The sequence below is a fragment of the Pristis pectinata genome, chromosome 6 (genome assembly GCF_009764475.1).
Source record: "Pristis pectinata isolate sPriPec2 chromosome 6, sPriPec2.1.pri, whole genome shotgun sequence".
Taxonomy (NCBI): Eukaryota; Metazoa; Chordata; class Chondrichthyes; order Rhinopristiformes; family Pristidae; genus Pristis; species Pristis pectinata.
In genome coordinates this window covers 55,834,608-55,856,354 of record NC_067410.1, presented here as the reverse complement: position 1 = coordinate 55,856,354, position 21,747 = coordinate 55,834,608, and the positions used below count along the sequence as shown (strand labels likewise).

General features: G+C 43.6%; 1 protein-coding gene across 1 annotated transcript in view; it reads right to left on the bottom strand.

Moving 5' to 3' along the window:
- Positions 1-1,699: 1,699 nt before the first annotated feature.
- LOC127572111 (ephrin type-B receptor 1-like) overlaps positions 1,700-21,747 on the bottom strand; it is a 507,089-nt gene continuing 487,041 nt past the window's right edge. Inside the window, 1 exon segment of the mRNA XM_052018998.1 lies at positions 1,700-2,030. The gene's annotated coding sequence lies outside the window, so the exon portion shown is untranslated.

The following is a 21,747-nucleotide window of genomic DNA, read 5'->3' as shown; positions in this document are numbered from 1 at the left end:
AAGATCCCCACACCACCAAGCCTGAAGTCCCACACCACCAGGTTCAAGAACAGCTACTTCCTTTCAACCATTCGGTTCTTGAATCAACCAGCACAACCCGAATCACTAAAGTTTAGCAACACCTTGACCACTTCGATCAATTTGCACTACAATGGGCTTTGTTTTTTTTGTTCTGTTCTTTCTTGTAAAAATTGTGTATAATTTATGTTTTGCTTGTGAATGCTGCTTATATGATGCTATGTGCCTGTAATGCTGCCGCAAGTAAGTTTTTCATTTCACCTGTGTATGCATGTACTTGTGCATATGGCAATAAACTCGACTCTGACTTTGGACATGCCTGATGTTAGCTGCAACCACAGCAACTTATTTAACTGTGGCACACTAAGAACTAGGAGTGGCGTACAGCATCAAAAGTCCAAAGTCAAAATGACTTCCAGTGTCACTCCATCCACACTGTTGGTTAAATGCCCTAACAAAACCCGAATAATGCCCATTAACCAGTTCACTGGTCTCTCTGCCAAAGAGATAAAACTGACTAGCTGTAATCCACAAGTTACCAAATCAGGTATCTGAAAAACACATCTGAAACATCTTCCGATATGTTGTTCATAATATGAAGAAGATTGTAGCTAGTGTTGACTTAGATATTGACCATCGAATTACATACACAGGAGGTGACGAATTGGCTATTGTATCTGTGCTAGATTTTTGGAAGGATCTGATAAAGCGAACCGACATCTCCCAACAAGTAAGTTGTTCATTTCACCTGTGTATAGATGTACTTGTGCAGATGACAAACTTGACTTTGACTTTGATGAAGACGTCTGATGTTAACTGTAACCACAATCAACTTATTCAACTGTAGCACATTATGAATGGACACCCCAGTATTGAGACCCTAGGCTAACTCAGTCTTTACACTGGGCATGCCAGGTTGTTTTCATACCCAGCACTTGACCTCCGAAAAAGATGCTCTATTCTGTGTCAGGAAGAGATTACGAGGTAGACAGAGGAGAAGGTTCAAAGCCTCCTTGAAGAAATGCAGCTCCCCCTCTGACTCCTGGGAACTTCCGGCCAATGACGGCTCAAAGTTGGGAGGGAACATTCAGGATGGTAGTCAATACCTCAAGGCCATACACTGGGAGCACACAGAGGCCCAGGTGGGTCAATTGGTCACTGTAGGTTGTCCCTTCGTGTGCACCTGAGTGGTGATGTATTGGGGGCGGAGCTGTTGGGAGAATAAAATGGATCATTGTGGGGGAGTGCTTAACAGTCGGCATGGACTTGGTAGGCTGAAAGACCTGTTTATGTGATGCATGACTCTATGACCCTGTGTAAATGGTGGAAGGAGTACAGCACCTCACCAACCGCTCGCCCACATTGCCAGCCAGCACCACTTGGCCTCATCAGACACCTCGGAACACACAAAACCAGAGTGGAAGTAAGTCAGTCCCTAAACGAGAGGGACTGTGTGAGAAGAGAAATCTCCTCCACTTTTTCATGGGAATGCAAATTTTTCCCTTTGAACATTATAATTTGATTCTTCGGCTCTTTCAAACCAAAGGATTCCCTTTCATAAAATCTCACTCTTTAAAGAACTGTCCTGCCCCTGATTCCTTTAGCCAGATTCTTCTTATGATTAAAGCAGTCTTCAAGATAAATAAGAACCTATTCTCCTTTCTTAATTTGATCAGTTTGATTCATTTTTATTGAGTGCATTTAGTACAATACTTTCCAAAACTTAACTGTTACAAACTTAAACGTACTTCACACAAATAACAAACAGGAAATGTACAGGGAAAGCAAAACAAAAAAAATTTTACAGAATTTCATTCCATATTTACAGGGTGCTGCTCGCAACATGCCTGAGCAATTTGGGGGAACAAATGTGTAAAAGTCATGAAGGAGTAAGAAAGGGAGGTGGGCAGTTTAGATACAACCTTGGGCCTCTGGATTTCTTTTCAGTCTGTGGGTGTGTGTTCCTGGCTGACCTTACCCCACCTCCTTCCACTGACTTCCATGCCTTTACCCTGCAAGAGAAGAGGACAAAGGACTGTTATTGTGAGTAGGACCTTTTTTAAAACTTTATACAGCATGGTAACAGACCTTTCTGGCCCAACGAGCCCGTGCTGCCCAATTACACCTGTGTTAACCTCCTAACCCGTACGTCTTTGGAATGTGGGAGGAAACCGGAGCACCCGAAGAAACCCACGCAGTCATGGGAAGAACGTACAAACTCCTTACAGACAGTGGGGGGAATTGAATCCCGATTGCTGGCACTGTAATAGCATTATGCTAACCGCTATGCTACTGTGCCGACTTCGATAGTGTGGTTATCACACACTCCATAATTTCATACTGTCCCAAGGCATTTGATAATCGATAGTTACCTTAGAAATAAAAACACAAAATACTGAAAACATTCAGTAGGTCAGGCAGCATCTGTGGAGACAGTGACAGACATAAAGTGTCAGGTCAATGACCTTTTATTAGAACTGACTTTTGAAGTGTAGTCCTTGCCACAGGCAACCAGCAACCCTTTATGAACAGAACACACCCATCAACTGCAGTGAGGTACTGACCAGATAATCTGTTTTAATGATGCTGGTTGAAAAGGTTCAATATCCATAAATGCAAAGCACTGAATAGTAGGAGACATAGTAGGACCACTAGTATTTAAAAAAAACTTTATTTATACAGTAACAAGCCCTTCCAGCCCAATGAGTAAATATGTTAAGATTGGGGAATTGAGAGCTTTGGGGAACTGGCACAGAGGAGGAGTTAAGGCCTGGGGTAAATCAGACAGGGCAGGCTTGAGGGGCCAAATGGCATACTCTTGCTCCTATTTTCTTGTGATCTTGTCCTTCGAAAATGACACGTAAGTTCATGAAGCGTTCCATATTTTTATATGGAACGTCCTGCAGGCATTGCAGGAGGAGGACACAATACCTCCTGTGGGATGATTCCCTGAGCAGACTGTCAAATACATTTGGCAGAATGCCTCATCACCAGAACTCAACAACAAGCAACAAGGCCTCGCTTGACTGGCAGTGAGAAGGGCCCTCCCATCAGATCCTCCCTACACAGTTGGTGCCTTACTAAATGCACGCTGCCCTCAAAGAAGGCTGCAATGATGATGAGACAGTTGCCCACCTCTTTGCAGACTGTGGATTTGAAAAGGCTGGAAAAGGAAGCAAATGTCCTTCTCATCCAAGCAGCTGTGTAACCCTCTGATCTATGGGCTGTTCCCAGGGACTCATGCCAAAGCAAACATTAAGTGCTGCTGGAAGATCTTCAAGTTGGAGATAGATATTCTTTGGTTTGCCCAAAACATATTGGAATTCCAGCACAATGAGATGTCCATAAGTAAATTTTGTCGACTGGCACTTTCTAGGCCACAGGAGTACGTCCCCAGGGCCTGCTGAGGTCTATTCCAGGATGCAATGGGAAGCAAGGAAGGAGGTTGCTGGGGCTCTGAAGGAGATTTTTGCATCTTTGTTAGCCAGGGGCGAAGTACCAGAAGACAGGAGGATGCTGACGTTGTCTCCTTGTTCAAAAGGGCAGTAGGAATAAGCCTGGAAACAACAGGTCAGTGAGCCTTACTTCAATAGTAAGGAAATTATTGGTAATAATTCTAAGGGACAGGATTTATGTTCACTTGGAAAAGCAGGGACCGATTAGGAGGAGTCACATGGTTCCATGGAGGGAAAATCATGTCTCACAAATTTGATTGAGGTGTTTGAGGAGGTAACTAAGAAAATTGATCAAGGCCGGGTGGTAGGTGTGGTTACATGGACTTTAGCAAGACCTTTCACAAAGTTCCACATGGTAGATTGGTCCAGAAGTTCAGGGCATATGGGATCCAAGCCTGTGTTGGAAAACTGGATCCAAAATGGGCTTGTGATAAGAGGCAGAGGGTAGTGGTTGAGGGATGCCTTTCTGACTGGCAGTCTGTAACCACTGGAGTACCACAGGGATGGGTGTTGGGACCATTGTTGCTTGTCATATATATAAATGACTTGGTTGGGAATGTAGGTGGACTGATTAGTAAGTTCGCTGTTGACACAAAAATTAGTGGAGTAGTGGATAGCGAAGAAGGTTGTGAAAGGATACAGAGGGACATAGATCATATGGATAGACGGGCAGAGTGGTGGTAGATGGAATTTAATCCAGAAAGTGGGAGATAATGCATTTTAGGATGTCAAATACTAACAGGACATATACAGTAAAAGCCAAGGGCCTCAGGAGTGTCAATGTACAGAGGGACTTTAGAGTAGGAATTCATAGCTCTCTGAAAATGGTGACACAGGAAGATTGAATAGTGAAGATGGCATTTGGTATGCTTGCATTCATAGCCCAAGGCATTGAGTATAAGAGTTGGGATGTCATGTTGTAGCTGTATAAAACATCGGTTAGACCACACTTGGTGTATTGTGTACAGTTCTGATCACAACACTACAAGAAAGATGTGGTGGCAATAGAGAGAGTGCAGAAGGGATTCACCAGGATGTTGCCAGGAATGGAGGGCTGCAGTGATATAGAGAGATTGGCTAGGCTGGGTTTATTCTCACTAGAATGTATCAGGTTGAGGGGTAACCTGCTTGAGGTTTATAAAACCTCATATATAGGGTAGATAGTCAGAGTCCTTCTCCCAGGACAGAGGAGTCTAGAACTAAAGGGCACAGGTTTAAGATGAGAGGGGATAAATTTAAGGAGATCTGAAGGGCAAGTTTTTCATATGGAGGATGGTAGTTATCTGGAGCAAGCTGCCAAAGAAGGTGGTGGAGGCAGATGCAATTACAGTGTTTAAGAGGCATCTGGACAGATATTTGGATAGGAAAGAAGTAGAGGTATACAGGCCTAATGTGGGCAAGTTAGATTAGCATAGACAGGCATCATGGTCAGCAGAGACAAGTTGCGCTGAAGAACCCATTTCTGTGCTGTACATGTCCACGTATGACTACAAATGTATAGATTGGATAACAGTATGAATGTATAAGATGGAGTACACTGTGAATGTAAAGAAAGCCATGCATTGTATTTATAGTTACTTTGTGCAAATTTTTATGAAAAAAATTGAAATAAAAAAATCCTTTGAAAATATTAGTTAAGGTGGGCAAAAGATGCAATTACAGTCAACCTGGGTGAAATCAAGCATACAATACACAAGGAGTCATTTCCTGAGGAACAGATTTCAGAAGCAGAGATATTGAATTAACCTCCTCTAACACCACAGAGACCCCAGCATGTGGTCCCTTGCTGGAATAAGGATGCACAGGCACTGCATAAGTCTTGGCTAGGAAGTTTTCCTTCCAGAAAAGAGATTGAAAACTCATGAAAATTATGGAAGGGCTTAATAGGGTAGGTTTGGAGGAAAATTATCTGTTGACTGAGGAGTCTTCAACTGGGGCATGCATGCCCGGTTATAAAAACATCTAATAAAGAATTAAGAAATGTACATACCAACTGAGAGCTGAAAACATGGATATCATCAATGCATGGAAATATTTGGGGCGAATTTCAGGGCAAGTTAGTGAAGCAGATGGAAAGTTGGAATAGAGGGTGTGTTGATGTTGCTGCAGGCACCATTTGGGTTCAATGGTCTATTTCAGTGCCGTAAATTCTATGTAATGCCATGTAATTTATAACCGTCCTGCTCCTCAGAGAGATCAGTGTTCTCTCCCACAGATCTCACTCCGTGGTTCAGTAGTCACAGGTCACACCCAGAGTTGAACCCAGCAGTTATTTACACACAACGTTCCAAACTCACACCCAGAAATACTGCAAGAAAAGTGTGAGATCCCAATGAGGTTTTGCCAACTAAGGACATTAAATCAAGAGGCATTAAATCAAAAAAGGCATTTGCACATGAACTTGGATAGGAAAGAAGTAGAGGGATACGGGCCTAATGCAAGCAAACGGGATGAGCATAGGCAGGTATCACGGTTGACATTGACGAGTTGAGCCAAAGGATCCATTTCTGCACTGTACAACTCTGACTCATCTTTCTTCTCACACCAAACCAGTTATGGTCTGAGTGAAATGAAGTTAATGTGAGTTCATCATTTATTGTTCTCTGCATCCATATTAATAATACAAAACCACTTATTAAACTTAATATAAAATGTTGCAGCATACATTGTCATAGAGTCATAGAGTTGTACAGCATAGAAACAGGCCCTTCGGTCCACCATGTCTGTGCTGACCATCTTGTCTCGCCATACTAATCCCAATGCCTGCAGTAATTCCATGTCCCTCTGTGCCCTGCTCGTTCAAGTTCCAGTCCATATGCCTCTTAAATGTTGTTACTGTTCCTGCCTCCATCACCACCTCTGGCAGCTCATTCCAGATACCCTTCCCTCTCACCTTAAACCCATGGCCTCTAGTTTTAGACACCCCTACCATGGGAAACAGACACAGGCTATCTACCCCATCTGTGCTTCTCATAATTTTATATAACTCTATCATATCACCTCTCAGACTCCTTCGATCCAGGGAAAGCAGACCTAGCCTATCCAATCTCTCCTGATAACTAAAGACTTCCAATCCAAGCAACATCCTTGTGAGTCTTTTCTGTACCCTCCCTGGATTAACCATGTCCTTCTTATCGTGTAGTGACCAGTCACCAGTCAATGGGAAGTGACCAGCTTCACAAAAACAAGTGGTGTTTTTGTATGATGGGGCAAAAGAACTGACAAAAATTTTGGTGACAATAAAGTGTAGAAGGAGGCCATTGAGTAAATAATGCCTGAGCTGGTTCTATGAACGTGGTAGAAAAATACAAAATGCTGGAAACAGAGAGAGAGAGGGAGAGAGAGAGAGAGTGAGAGAATGCGAGCGAGAGAGAGAGAGAGAGAGGTCATTCATTCAGGTCAAAGACCTTTCATCAGGACTGGAAACATAAGAAAGAGAGGTGGTGGTGGATAGCACATAGGGATCACGTCTGATAGGGTGAGGCCAGGGTTCTTGACTGATTCCAGTGTTAATTCCAACACTGGAATCATGTTAGGCAACTCCATTTCTCTCACCACAGACACTGTCTGGCCTGCTCAGAGTTTCCACATTCTCTGCTTTTATACTGGATTTCCAGCATCTGCAATATTTTGATTTTTAATTCTTTGAAAGTGATATTGAATTAGACCCACAGTCCACAACCTCCACAACCATTCCTTTCCAAGTACTTATCCAATTCCCTTTTGAAAGTTACCATTGAATCTGCACCCACTGCCTGGTCAGGCAGCACATTTCAGGTACAGTGGCTAATAAACTGTAACTTAAAAGTATAGTTTGCAGCATCCTACTTGTTGTGTTGCGAAACTGCCTGAGATCTGTGTTTTCTGGATACACCCTCCTTGCCTTCTTCTTGTACGCTTTAGTAAAACTGCTCATTACGGTTCTATTAAATCCCCCCGAAACCACTTGTAATCTCCACAGTGATTTCTCTTCTCACCAGTCCCTGAACTCCAGTGTGTTCTGTGCTTACGGCGCACTTCAAGGGCAGATATGGAAAGCCAGGAAACACTGGCTAAAATTCGGCAGAATCTGGTCCACAGGTGTGTGACAAGACCGGCATGTAGTCTGCCAACACCAGGTGTGAGTGGATGGAGGCAGCAGAATCTCAGGGAAGCTGCGGTGTGCAGGGGGTGGAAGATGGAAGGCTGCCCAGGATGCACTGGGTAGCTGGGACGAGAGTAAACCAGCTCTCCGCTGCAGTTGATTCTGGATTTGGAAATGGATGGGATTGGGGATGGTGTGGAAAGTTGAAAAATCAGTTTGGGCCAATTACTACACAACCATGCAAATGATTGACCTCAGACAGCTGTCAGGGAGAGGCATTGCATTTCTCCCAGTGACCCAAGACCACGGCTAATATTTCCACACTTCTGAGTTGGATGACATTCCACTTATCTAGTACAAGTGAGGTTAAAGAGGGGTGTCATCAACATAAATATCCAACCTAACACTTGTGCTTTCAGACAATGTCACTGAGAAAGCGGCATTACATCAGAAATAGAGGATCGAGGACAATTACTCGGGTGGGTGGGGTGTTGAGGTGGGGAGCAGCTGAGGTTATGGTCTGTAGACGTAAGTGGTTCTTTTACTTGATCGGGAAGCTGTGATACATTATAGGGATCTGTGCTGAGGCCTCAATGTGTTACAATTTATTTAAATAACCTGGATTACAGCATCAAAGTCATGGTTGCTAAATTCACTGATGCCACAAAGGTGGGTAGGAAAGTAGGTTGCAAAGAGGATATAAAGAGTCTACCAAGGGATGTAGATCATAGAATCATAGAGTTATACAGCATGGAGACTGGCCCAATGGCTCGACACGTCGATGCCAGCGAAGGTGAGCTCGTCCCATCTGTCTGTAGGTTTAAATGAGTGGGAAAAGGTCTGGCGAATGAAGGAAACTGCAGGAAATGTAAGAACAACCACATAATCTAAATGATGAGAGATTGCAGAGCTCTGAGATGCAAAGAGATCTGTGCGCCCTAGTGCACGATTCACAAAAGGCTAGTATCAGGTAGAATGAGAAGCTAGGAAAGCTAACAGAATGTTATCATTTATTGCTTGGGGAATTGATTTTTACTTCAATGAATTAGGGCCTTGGTGAGACTACATCTGGAGTGCTGTGTATACTATCTTTTTCCTTATTTAATGAAGGACATTAACATGTTGCAGGAAATTCAGAGAAGGTTTACAGAACTGATACATGAGGATAGATAATGTTGTATCCACTGGAGTTCAAAAGAAGATGGGTGACTTGCTTGACAGGTTGGATGGAGTGAGGATGTTTCCTCTTGGAGAATCTAGAACTGGGGGTCACTCTTAAAAATAAGCCGCCATGCCCTTTTCAGACAGAGATAGTGATTTTTTTTCTCTCTAAGGGGATTGTGAGTCTTTGGAACCCTCTTCCTCAAAGGGTGCTGGAAGCAGAGTATTTGAATATTTTTAAGGCAAAGGTAGATGCTTGATACGCAAGGTTTTGAAAATTAAAAAAAACTGCAGATGCTGGAAATCTGAAACAAAAACAGAAAATGCTGGAAACACTCAGCAGGTCAGGCAGCAATGGTGGAAAGAGAAACAGTTCGGGGTTTAGATCCTTAGTCCCTGTTCTATCTTGGTGTTTCTCTTTCCACCAGTGCTGCCTGACCTTTTAAGTGAGAGGTCATTGTGGGTGGACAGGAAGGTGGAGCTGAGGTTCCAATAAGATCAGCTGTGACCTTATTAAATGGCAGACCAGGCTTGAGGGGCCAGGTAGCCTATTCCTAAGTTGTTCTTGTAAGTGGCCTTTTGTGGCCATGCCAGAGGGCATTTCACTGCCAGAGACAGAAGGCTGCATCTTTATCAACATTAAGCTACTTCTCCAGACACTCTTCCATGTCCCATGATGCAGCTGCCTGCTGCTTTATGTGCAGTGGGATCTGCAACATGGACTATCAAGTGGAAAATTGGGTTATATCTCAAGTGCACCCTTTATATACTTGTCCACAGTGTCAGAGAGGCTCGGTCAATCAATACACACAGCCCTGAGTCATTGTCCAGAGACTAGAGCAGGTCTAGGCAGTGTATTGGTGATGGTGAACTGCTCTGTTGAGTGTGCCATCAATTAGTTGATGTATTAATCTGTAACCTCATTTGCTCTTGCAGGTGGGTAAAAAAGATTTGATGACACTGTTTGGAGAAAAGTTCTCCTCAGTGTCCTAGCCAACATTTATCCCTCAACCAAAGTTGTCAAATTATCCATTCATAGGCCATGCAGATTTTACAGATTTTGCTGTGCTTTTCTTACTTTACAAGAGTGATGATATTTGGATGCTTTGGGGCATCCTCACACCTTGACTCTTCCTATATAAGTGCAAACCTTCTGCTATTGTTGTATTATATTTTTCAATTTTTGAATATAAAACAAATTTGAACAGATACCTTAAAAATATTCAAACACTGCTTCCACTGCCCTTTGAGAAAGACAATTCCAAAGACATTTCTCACTTGCTATGAGGAGTGACTGAAACTCTACTGAAAATGATGCTGAGCTGCACCACACTTTGGGAAAATAGTTGACTTAAATTGATACAGTCGAAAATAGCAGGTGTTTAGCACATACTAACTTGCAAATGTACCCATCACTCACAACAGAATGGTGACCATTGACCATGTGACTGCCACCTAACCAATGGATATGTCACTTTTGTGTCACTTGCTGCTACCTGTTCACGATCCGTCACCCAGTGTGGAGGGGGGGTGGGTCGCCCTGGGGATCTCCGGGTCGGTTTGCTCCTGGGCCTGGCCAAGGTGGCCATTTATGGGTCTAGGTGGTGGGCAATCAAAGGTTCTGCCCGATCTGATTGCCTGCTCCTCTTGCAGGGTTACATCTGTGTCCATGTGTCCCTGGAGAAGGAGCACACGGTATCTATGGGTACAATGGGGGATTTCCAGGACTGGTGGGTGCCTCAGGGGCTCAAGTGCATTCTGGATAGAGATGACTGTACTATAATTTGAAACTGTAAATAGTGTGAATCATGGAATAGTGTAATATTGTACGAATGTGATGCTGTAATCACTGAATAAATCATTGCTGGTGAGAGGCCACTATCGACAGGCATCCATCGATACTCATGGGGCATTAATACCAAGACTCCAACATTACCAGACCCCGTGGCTCTCACAACTGAGTGGCTCGAGTCTGAAATGCATTGCTGCAGATGCCAGAGGTGGCAGATTCAATCATCATGTTCAAAAGGGAACTGTTTTTTCCTAATAGAAAAAGTTCCAGGGCTATAGGAAGGGGCAGATGGTGGGATTATATAAATTGCTCCGATGTAGAGATGGGCAGGACTTGATAACTGAATGGTCTCCTCTGATGCCAGGACCTTTCTGTGATTGTGGTTAGGGGCCATGACTGTACTGATCAGGTTTTTGGCTGAAAATCCCATTGACCTATCTCACACACAGCTGGATCCAGTGAGACTCGCTGCATCACACACAGCTGGATCCAGTGAGACCCCCTGCATCACACACAGCTGGATCCAGTGAGACTTCCCATGTCACACACCCCTGGATTAGATGAGACTTCCTACATCACACAACTGGAGTCAGTGAGACTCCATACATCACACATTGCTGGATACAGTGAGACTTCTCATGCCACACACAGCTTGATCCAGCGAACTCCCCATATCATACACCACTCAATCCAGTGAACTCCCCATGTTACGCACTGCACAATCTAGTGAGTCCCCACAGCATACACTGCTCGATCCAGTGAGACTCGTTGCACCATGCTGTGATCAGCCAGTGAGATCTCTATATTTTACACAACTTTATTTACAAAGTTCCCTTCCTTCTCCTTAATGCCGTCTCCCACAGGATGGTGTGTTACACCATCCAATCTCCTGATAAACATGGCAGTGAAGATCCAGTCCTATCGATGATTGTTAATGGCATAAGTGCTAGAACACCTGTGTCGATACTTTCTCCTGTTAAGTGAACATTGGTGTCAGTGAACATCTGGATCTGACATTAAGCAGTATTGGAGAATCAAAGAACTGCAACTGCCGGAAATCTGAAATAAAAGCAGAAAATGCTGGAAACACTCAGCAGGTGAGACTGCATCTGTGGGGAGAGCGACAGAATTAGTGCTTCAAGCTGAAGATCCTTTGTCATACGCTGCCTGACTTGCAGTGTTTCCAGCATTTTCTGATTTTGTTATTGTATTATCTGTGTTGTGTAAGTCATTTCTGCCCAGAACACAGACTGTGTCCAAATACTGCTACCAATGAATTACAGATCAATACGCTTGGAAACAAATCGGATAACAGTGAAAGATCGACTCCAAAACTGTTTCCAAGGAGACAATGGTAGAGGAAACATAAATGAAACCAAAGACCTGAAAGCCCAATTGCATGAGTGTTGTGTGAGCTGTACAGACCAGACGCTGTGTGGTGTACCTCCTCACTGAGGTCTGTGTGGTGTATCTCCTCACTGACATTGTGTGGTGTACCTCCTCACTGAGGTCTGTGTGGTGTACCTCCTCATTGACATTCTGTGGTGTACCTCCTCACTGACGTCGTGTGGTGTACCTCCTCACTGACATTGTGTGCTGGGTCTGGCCTGTTTGTCAGTCTTCCCTGGGGAAATCCTGAAACATGCACCGGGTCATTGTTCAAGGCAGCAGCCTGACACCTGTTTCAGACCCCTGGGTGGATCCAGCTGGGATCAGCCTGCTCTCTTGGGCACACAACAGCTATTGTGAACAGGATGCCAGTGGCCATTAAACTACACGTCAACCCCGCAGTATTTCCTTCCCCAAATGTGCAGGAACGTCTCCTCCCACTGCATAGGAAACCTGAAGGCCACAGTTGTCACTGAGTCCTCCCAAAAACTACTCCTTTCCCACCCTCCAACCCTCTCCCTCTCCTAGCCATGAGCAGACAGCTCCGTGGCTGCAGCTTGCATCTCAAAGAACTGCATCGGACTGTCACTAGACAGCGTATCATGAGATATTAGCACACATGAACCTAAAGCTTGATCAGAAGGGCAGTAGACCTTAAGGAGAAGGGAGGTTTATACATGGAATTCCACCCCCAGTACCCAGTCAGCTTGAGAAATGGTCCTCAGTGGTGGAAGACTCAAATCAAAGGTGCCCTGTAATCCACAATTAAAGGAATGCAAATCCAGTGAAGGATTCGAAGAATGTGGGGAATATAATTTACAATGCACAAGACTGTACAATACCTGTGCTCTTTTCATATTCCACACATTCCAGGACCTCACAATATTACTTAAGGTGAAACTCTGATAATCTGCTATCAGACCATTCCGAAATACCATTGGTTGGGCCTCTGACTTACCGAGTGATGTTTGCTGCCCTCCCTGTCACTCACTGGGGCCCTAGTCCCCATGCTCCCTTTAAACTCACCTGGTTTTGTTTCCCATGCTCTCTTTAAAATCATTAGTTTCACTGAAACGTTACTATGTCACATCTTTTACAGCAAGTGAATCATAAGTGTCATAGAGCACGGAAACAGGCCCTTCAGCCCAACAGGTCCATGCTGACCAAGGTGCCCATCTAAGCTAGTCCCATTTGCCTGTGTTTGGCCCATGTCCCTCTGAACCTTTCTGATCCATGGACCTGTCCAAGTGCCTTTTAAATGTTGTTAATGTACCTGCCTCAACCACTTCCTCTGGCAACTCATTCCATATATTGACCACTCTCTGGGTAAAAAAGTTGCCCCTCAGCTTCCTTTTAAATCTCTCCCCTCTCATCTAAACCTATGTCCTCTAGTCCTTGATTCCCCAACCCTGGGAAAAAGACTGTGCACATTGACCCTATCTATGTCCCTCGTAATTTTATACACCTCTACAAGATCACGTCTCATTCTCCTATGCTTCAATGAATAAAGACCCAAAATGCTCAACGTCTCTTCATAACTCAGTCCCTGAGTCCCAGCAACATCCTTGTAAATCTCCTCTACACTCTTTCCCGCTTAAAGGCATCTTTCCTACAGCAGGGTGACCAAACTGAACACAATATACCAAATGCGACCTCATCAATGTCTTGTACAACTGCAAAATAACATCCCAACTTCTCTACCCAATGATGAAGGCCAGCGTGCCAAAAGCCTTCTTCACCACCTTGTTTTCCTGTGATGCTACTTTCAAGGACCCATGTACCTGTACTCTGTGATCCCCCTGTTCCACAAGCGTGTTGAAGCATTAATAAAATAACATTGCATAATCCAGCAAATCTGCTCGTCGGGCACTGATGGTGCCAGATTAAGGAAGTTTTACTGTAATTTGCATAGGAGGTCAGCATAATTCAGAGAAAGTTAGTTCAAATACAACCCTAGCAGCTGGAGAATCCGAATTCATTTTAAAACCAACTGTTGGATCATGAAAAAATAACTGATCCACTAAAGTCCTTCAGGTGAAAAAAATTCTGTCGGTATCTTGACTGGTTAACATGCAAGTCCAACCCTTACCAATGTTATTGAGTCTTAACTATCCTCTGAATGACATTGAGTTCTATCCTGCGGACCAGTAGTTCGCTGTCAACCCACCAGCACCATCTCAGAGTGACTAGGGGTGGACAATGAACATAAACCTCATCTGTATCGTCTACATCCAAAGAATGATTCTGTGGATCTTAAGATTGATACAGAATTGTTTGTTATTCAGTTTATTTTGGCCACATTTAATATCATTCTGTATCATACATTAAAGCCAAGAATCTTCTGATCAACTACAATCCATGCTCCCAGCTTTCATCACAATGACCAATCTCTCTCCACAAACGCATCTAATTGCCTACTTAACCCCCATATATGGCCTATATCAATCACGTTCCCTGGAACTTATTCAGCAAGTCTATTATCTGTTCAGTTAAAAAGACATTCCTTGACCTCTCCTTCCTCCCACACTCTTAACTCTCAAATTTGTATCCCTTGGTACTTAACCCTCCCCCGCCCTGAGCAAATGGTCTGTCTGAGCTGTGTCAGATCCCTCTAATCTTCAGAACTTCAATTCAGATATTGTGTCAAATAAATAATAATTTGGGTCCTGGGATCTGAATGAACAAAGACCATGAGCTGAACCTGAATTAGGAATGTGACCCTCTCAGTCTGATAATGCTTTTGCCAGGAGCAGCAGACAGCATTCACTGACCCCCGTGACCTCTGCCTCGATAATATATCACCATCGGCCTAATTACAATCAATACAGGTATCATCCATTTCTTTTCCTTGACTAAGAACATAAATCATGCAATGGTAGTTCAACCTTTTCATTTTTAGCTGTTTTAGCCATTTAATTTATATACAGTTGATTAATGTATGGCTGGTTGCTTTCAATTTGCTACTGTATGTAGATTAATAAAAGACGTCTTAAACCCTATTTACTTTGCATACTGGAATCCTTTGACTGCTGAGATTTGAGATTGTCAATCCCCCCCAATCTGTGGGAATTAAAGATAAATCATCAGAGGTAACAATTTTTTTCAGTGCTCTTGTTGCAATTGTAATAAAACTATAGAAGCTGAAGGGGTAAACAAAAACTACTTCAGTACCAGCTGGATCATGAAGAATATGTTCCTGAAAAGGTGGCAAGTTAGGAATAATTTATTGGTCAACCAGTCAAAGAGATTGGAGCTGGACCATGGTTGGAGATGCAAGGTAAAGACATCTCTAGGATCCAACCAAAGCTGGCAACTCTACCAGAGGAAGTCAATGGATGCTAAGGCACAAATCAATTGGTAAAATCAGGAGAGGTACCTTTAATTCTGGGAATGGGAGAATGGGTCACTTGCTACTAGTTTCTGGGAGGGGGGATTTGATGGGAATGTGGGGAGAATAAAATGGACAAGGTTAGGATTAGTTTAAAAATGGGTGCTTAATAGTTGGCAGTGAGTGGGTGCACTGAAGATCCTGTTTCTATGCTGTATTTCTCTAAGGAACAGCTGAGGCGAATTGCATTGATGTATTTGAAGGAAAGTCAAATAAACACATTGACAAACAATAGAAGGGTAAGGAAAGGGAAACACAGACTATTAGTGCAGACTGACCCGCTTCTCTGCTGTAAATTCTGATGTGCGAATGTGCACAGGAGAGGTCTCACGGTGAAATATGGACTTGCTGTATGGATGGATTTAGTGCTGTGCAAAAGAGCACTGGTCAGAGGATAGATTGTGTTACTTGATGTGTTTGGTTCCTAGGCTGGGGAGTTACACCTCAGCACCTGTGAATCTAATCACCACCACACTTCCACAGTTCAGAGACTGCCTGCCACTGGGCCCTGTCATAAAACAATCACTCAACAAGCACTTCCTCAGTCATTTGTCAAATTTTGACAGCGACTCCCTCGAGTTGAGACACAGGGTTTCTTTTCCTTCTACTTATTTGTTTAGCTTGAGGTACAGTCTGTCACAGAGGTCAGTTGCAAAAGTGCGGCCCTTGAATAACGTTCAAAATCAGGAATGTAGTGAGTGCCTATCTGCTGTACCATAATATTTAAAACACAATCCTCTCTGAAAGAATCAGGTCTCTTTTCTGCTTTCACCATTCATTCCTGTACAATCTGAAAGCATAACTTCTTGAGCTCCTGTACACGTATTCCTATTGCAATAACACATACTTCTTTGTGAAAATAACAAAATAAATTCATTAATTAAGAACTGCAATATGAGCACGAGCAGTATAAAACACCTTTCCCAAAGGGTAACCAAGTCTGCTCAGTGATGTGTCCAGAACAGCTTGTCCTGCTCACAATCATGTGACCTCTGTCCTTTCAACCCAAATCAGACAAGGGTTTCCTCTTGCTCCAGTCTGAACTGTAGCTTTTGTCTGAAATGGTCATCAATGCTAACTAACACTACCACAAGTAAACCTGAAATCAATGCTAATAAAGGGGAAGAAAGGGGAAGTGTAAGTTATGTATAATTTACGATAATTTATGTTAACTTACATTTGTAACGTACTGTGATGCTGCTGCAAAAAGCTAATTTTCATGGCATTTCTACCCTGTTTATGTATGCCTATGACAATAAACTTGAACACAAACTTGGACGAATCGGGTAGTTGGAGTTATACCTTGCACCAAGGAAGATGGTTGTGCATGTCAGAAGTCAATCATCTCAACCCCAGGACAAATTGTTGGTGATCCTCAACCCTAGGCCCAATTATCTCCAGCTGCATTATCAATGTCCTTCCCTTTATCACTGAGTCAGAAGTAGAGATGTTCACTGATCAATGCACAATATTTAACAACATTTACAACAATGAAATAAAGCAATCCACAGCTACAAGAAGCAAGACCTGGACAACATCTAAAGCAAACAACAAACTGCTGGAGGAACTCAGCAGGTCAAGCAGCATCTGTGGAGGGAAAGGGATGGTTGACGTTTTGGGCTGAGACCCTGCATCAGGACTGCTGTCTCCTGTCTCCTGGACAACATTTAGGCAGGACTGATAACATTCATGCTGTACTATGCCAGGCAATGACCATCTCTAGCAAGAGAGAATCTAACCATCTAATGTTTACATCCAGTGGCTAAGTTCCATGTCATCAACATTCTGGGGTTCACCATTAACTATTAACTCAGCTGGAATGACCACATAAATACCATGTTTACAAGAGTAGGTTAGGGTCTAGCTATCGTGTGTTGAATGATCACAAGATCATAAGACAAGGGAGCAGAAGTAGGCCATTCGGCCCATCGAGTCTGCTTCAACTTCTGACACCCCAAAGTGTTTCTACCATTTTCAAGACACTGTTAGGAATTTAATGGATACTCTCCACCGTTTGGATGAGTGCAGCTCCAACAATACTGAAGAAACTTGGCACCATCCAAAACAAAGGAGCCTGTTTGATTGGCACCCATCTACCACCCTAAGCATCCACTCCCTCCATGAACATGCTGTGCTTGCCATCTACAAAGTTAACTGTATAATTCACCAGGCTACTCCAATAACACGCTCACACAAACATGATTGCTACCACCAAGGATGACAAGGTTAGCAAGCGAATGGGAGCACGACCATCTGCAGGTTCCCCTCCAACTCATTCACAGTCCTGACGTGGAACTATACTGTTTCATTGGTCCTCCATCAGGAGCAAGAGTGGGCCATTCCATCCTGCACAGTCTGATCCACCATTTGATAGGATTATGGCAGATCCAATCTTGGCATCAATACCAAATTCCAGCTCTCTTCCCATTCCTCCCGACTCCCTTGCAGTTTAAATGTCTGTAATTTCTGCCTTAAATGTATTCACAGACTCTGCCTCTCCAGCTCACTGGGCAAAGAATTCTAAAGGATCACGACCCTCTGAAAGAGGAAGAGCATCCTCATCTCATCTTAACCAGGCAAACCTTCATTCTGAAATATGCTCCCCAGTTCTAGCTCTAGGGGAAGCATTCTCCCAGCATCCACTCTGTCAATTCCCCCTCAGAATCATGTTTCAATAAGATTATTTCTCATTCTTCTCAATTCAAAAGAATTCAGGCCCAATTTGCTCAACCATTCTTCACATATCACCCCTTTACCACATGAATTAACCACCTTGCCTCCAATATAAGCACATCCTGCCTTAAATATGGAGGCCAAAATTGTACACAGTCCTCAAGGAGTGGTGTAACTAATGCACCATAAAGATCCATCAGAACTTCCCTACTTTTAAACACCATACCCCTTAAAATAAAAGTTAACGTTTGACTCACCTCCAGAATTACTTGCTGGACCTGTATGCCAACCCTTTCTCTTTATTGGACCCCCAATTCCTTTTGGACTGATACATTTTGTCATCTCACTCTACTTAAACAATAACTGCATGATCATTCTTCCTTCCAAAGTTGATCACCTCACATTTTTACAGATTATCCTCCATCTGCCTACCTCTTGCCCATTCTTTTAACCTATCTATATCCCTTTGCAGACTCTTTGTGTTCTCATCAAACTCATCTACCTTTGCATCATCAGCAATGTGGCTGTGGTACACTCCGTCCCTTCATCCAAGTCACGAATATAAATTGTGAATATCTGAGGCCCCAGCACTGACCTTTGTGGGACTCCACTAGCTACTGATTGCCAATCTGAATCTGACCTATTTATCCCAACTTTCTTTTTTCTGTTGGCTATTCACTCTCTTATTCATGACTTTGCTTTACTTATACAGCATGGTAACAGGCCCTTCCAGCCCAATGAGACTGCGCTGTCCATTTAGACTCATGTTAACCCACCCATACATTTTTAGAATGTGGGAGGAAACCAGAGCACCCGGAGGAAACCCAGGCAGGCACAGGGAGAATGTACAAACTCCTTACAGACAGCGGCTGGAATTGAACCCGGGTTGCTGACACTGTAACAGTGTCAGGCTAACTGCTACGTTACCATTCCGCACCTATGCTATCATTGACTTCAGGTAGGGGGGCAGTGCACATGCTCCTGTCTACATCACTGGTGCTGAGGTCGAGAGGGTTGAGAGCTTCAAGTTCATAGGAGTGAACATCACCAATAGCCTGTCCTGGTCCAACCACGTAGAACCCAAGGCCATGAAAGCTCACCAGCGCCTCAAGCTCCTCAGAAGGCTAAAGAAATTTGGAAAGAAAATAAAGAAATAAAGAAATGGCCCCTTTGACCCTCATCAATTTTTATTGATGCACCATGGCTTGGTATGGCAACTGCTCTGTCCGTGACCGTAAGAGACTGCTGAGAGTTGTGGACACAGCCCAGCACATCACGGAAAGCAGCCTCCCCTCCATGGACTCTGTCTACACTTCTTGCTGCCTCAGTAGAGCAGTCAACATGATCAAATACCCCACCCACCCTGGACATTCTCTCTTCTCTCACCTCCCATCGGGTAGAAGATACAAAAGTCTGAAAGCACGTACCACCAGTCTCAAGGACAGCTTCTATCCCACTGTTATAAGAATATTGAATGGTTCCCTAGTATGATAAGATGGATTCTTGACCTCAGAATCTACGTACCTCCGTATGATGTTGCACCTTATTATCTACCTGCACTGCACTTTCTCTGTAACTGTTACACTTTCTGCTGCATTCTGTTATTGTTTTACCTTGTACTACCTCGGTGCATTGTGTAATGAATTGATCTGTATGAATGGAATGCAAGACACAGTTTTCCACTGTACCGTGAACATGTGACAATATGAATCAATAGTAAACCAATAATAAAAATTATTGTGCAGTAATCTTCTATGTGATACTTTATCAATTGCCTTCTAGAAATCCAAATTCACTACACCTTCTGGTTCCCCTTAATCCACCTGGCTTGTTACATCCCCAAAGAAGTCTAGAAAACTGGTCAAACATAATTTCCCTTTCATCACACCATCTGATGCTGCTTTATTGTCATATGATTGTCTAAATGCCCTGCTATCATCTCCTTAATGATGGACTCCAGCATTTTAATAGTAACATAGAGTAATAGAGCCCTGATGCAGGATCTCCACCTGAAATGTGAACCATCCCTCTGTCCCCAGAGATGCTGCCTGACCCATTTAATTCTCCCAGATGTGTTGAATTTTTGCTCCAGATCCCGGCATCTGCAATCTCTTAACAGTGCTGACTACAGAGGGATCTTGGGGTCCAAGTCCATAGTGCCCTGAAGGTGGCTGCACAGGTTGATAGGGTGGTAAAGAGGTGTATGGTATGTTTGCCTTTATTCGTTGAGGCATTGAGTTCAAGAATCAGGAAGTTCTGTTGCAGCTTTATAAAACTCTAGTCAGGCTGCACCTAGAGTATTGCATTCAATTCTGGTCACCCCATTATAGGAAGGATGTGGAGGTTTACTAGGATGCTGCCTGGCTAAGAGAGCAGGTGCTGCAAGGAGAAGTTAGACATACGAGGGTAATTTTTTCCGGAGTGGTGGAGGCTGAGGGGAGAACTGACAGTAGTTTATAAGATCATGAGAGGCACAGATAGAGTAGAAAACTGGTATCTTTTTCCTAGGGTTGAAATGTCTAATACAAGTGGGCATGCATTTAAGGTGAAGGGGGAGAGTGCAAAGGAGGTTTTACACAGAGAGTGGTGGTGCCTCGAATGCGCTACCAGAGGTGGTGGTGGTGGAGGAAAAATGACAGAGATATTTAAGAGGCTCTAAGATAGGCACATGCATGTGCTGGGAATGGAGGGATATGGACATTGTGTTGGCAGAAGGGATAGTTTAGTTAGGCATTTAATTACTGATTTAATTAGTTCAGTTCCACATTGTGGGCCGAAGGGCCTGTTCCTGTGCTGTACTGTTCCATGTTCTTGTGTCTATGTCCTGGTGAATCTCATCTGCACTCTCTCCAGCACAACCACATCCTTTCTATAGTGTGGTGATGTGTTCCCCCTGCTTCTTATTTCACTCCTTGCTTGAGAATCACATTAACATTTGCAGTTTTCCAATCCTGTGGGACCTCTGCGGAATCCAGGGGATTTAGGGAAATTACAAAGAACACATCCACTATCTCTGCTGCCACTTCCTTCACGTCCCTGGGTCATTAGTTCCAGGGGATTACTCAGCCATTAACCATTAATCTGACAAAGTGTCTCTGACCTAAAACATTGACTGTGTTTCTCTACCCACAAATGCTGCCTGACCTGCTGAGTACTTCCAGCATTTTCTTTTTTTGTTTTAGGTTTCCAGCATCTGCAGTTTATTTTTCATTTTCACCTCTGCTGAGTAATTTTGCTAGTATTGAGGGATTGCTTGAAGTTCCTCCCTCCTACAGCCCATTGAATATCCATTATTATCAGAACATTTTCAGGATCTTGCACCATGGACATTGATCCAAAATAAACTCCCATCAACTCCCCCAGATTCTACACACTAGGGGTAATTTACCTTCTAACTGGCATGTGTTTGAGATGTGGGAGGAAACTGGAGCACCTGGAGGAAACACATGTGGTCACAGGGAGAACGTGCAAACTCCACACAGACAGCACCAGAGATCAGGATTGAACCTGGGTCAGCGTGTCTGTGAGGCAGCAGCTCTACCAGTTGAGCCACTGTGCCACCTTCTTTAAATAGACATTAATGAAAGAAACCTGATGCTGCAGAGCGAGTATAATTGTTTCAGTGACAGACCTGGCAGGCAGACACACATACTGAGACGTTTTCCGACTGACATTTCAACTGGTGGGTAGAAGCAGAAACACGTTTACCTCCAGAATTTTAAGCAGGTGAAGGTCACACCCACATAGAAACTTAATGCTCTCCTAATGTCTGAGTGGCTTTCTCTCA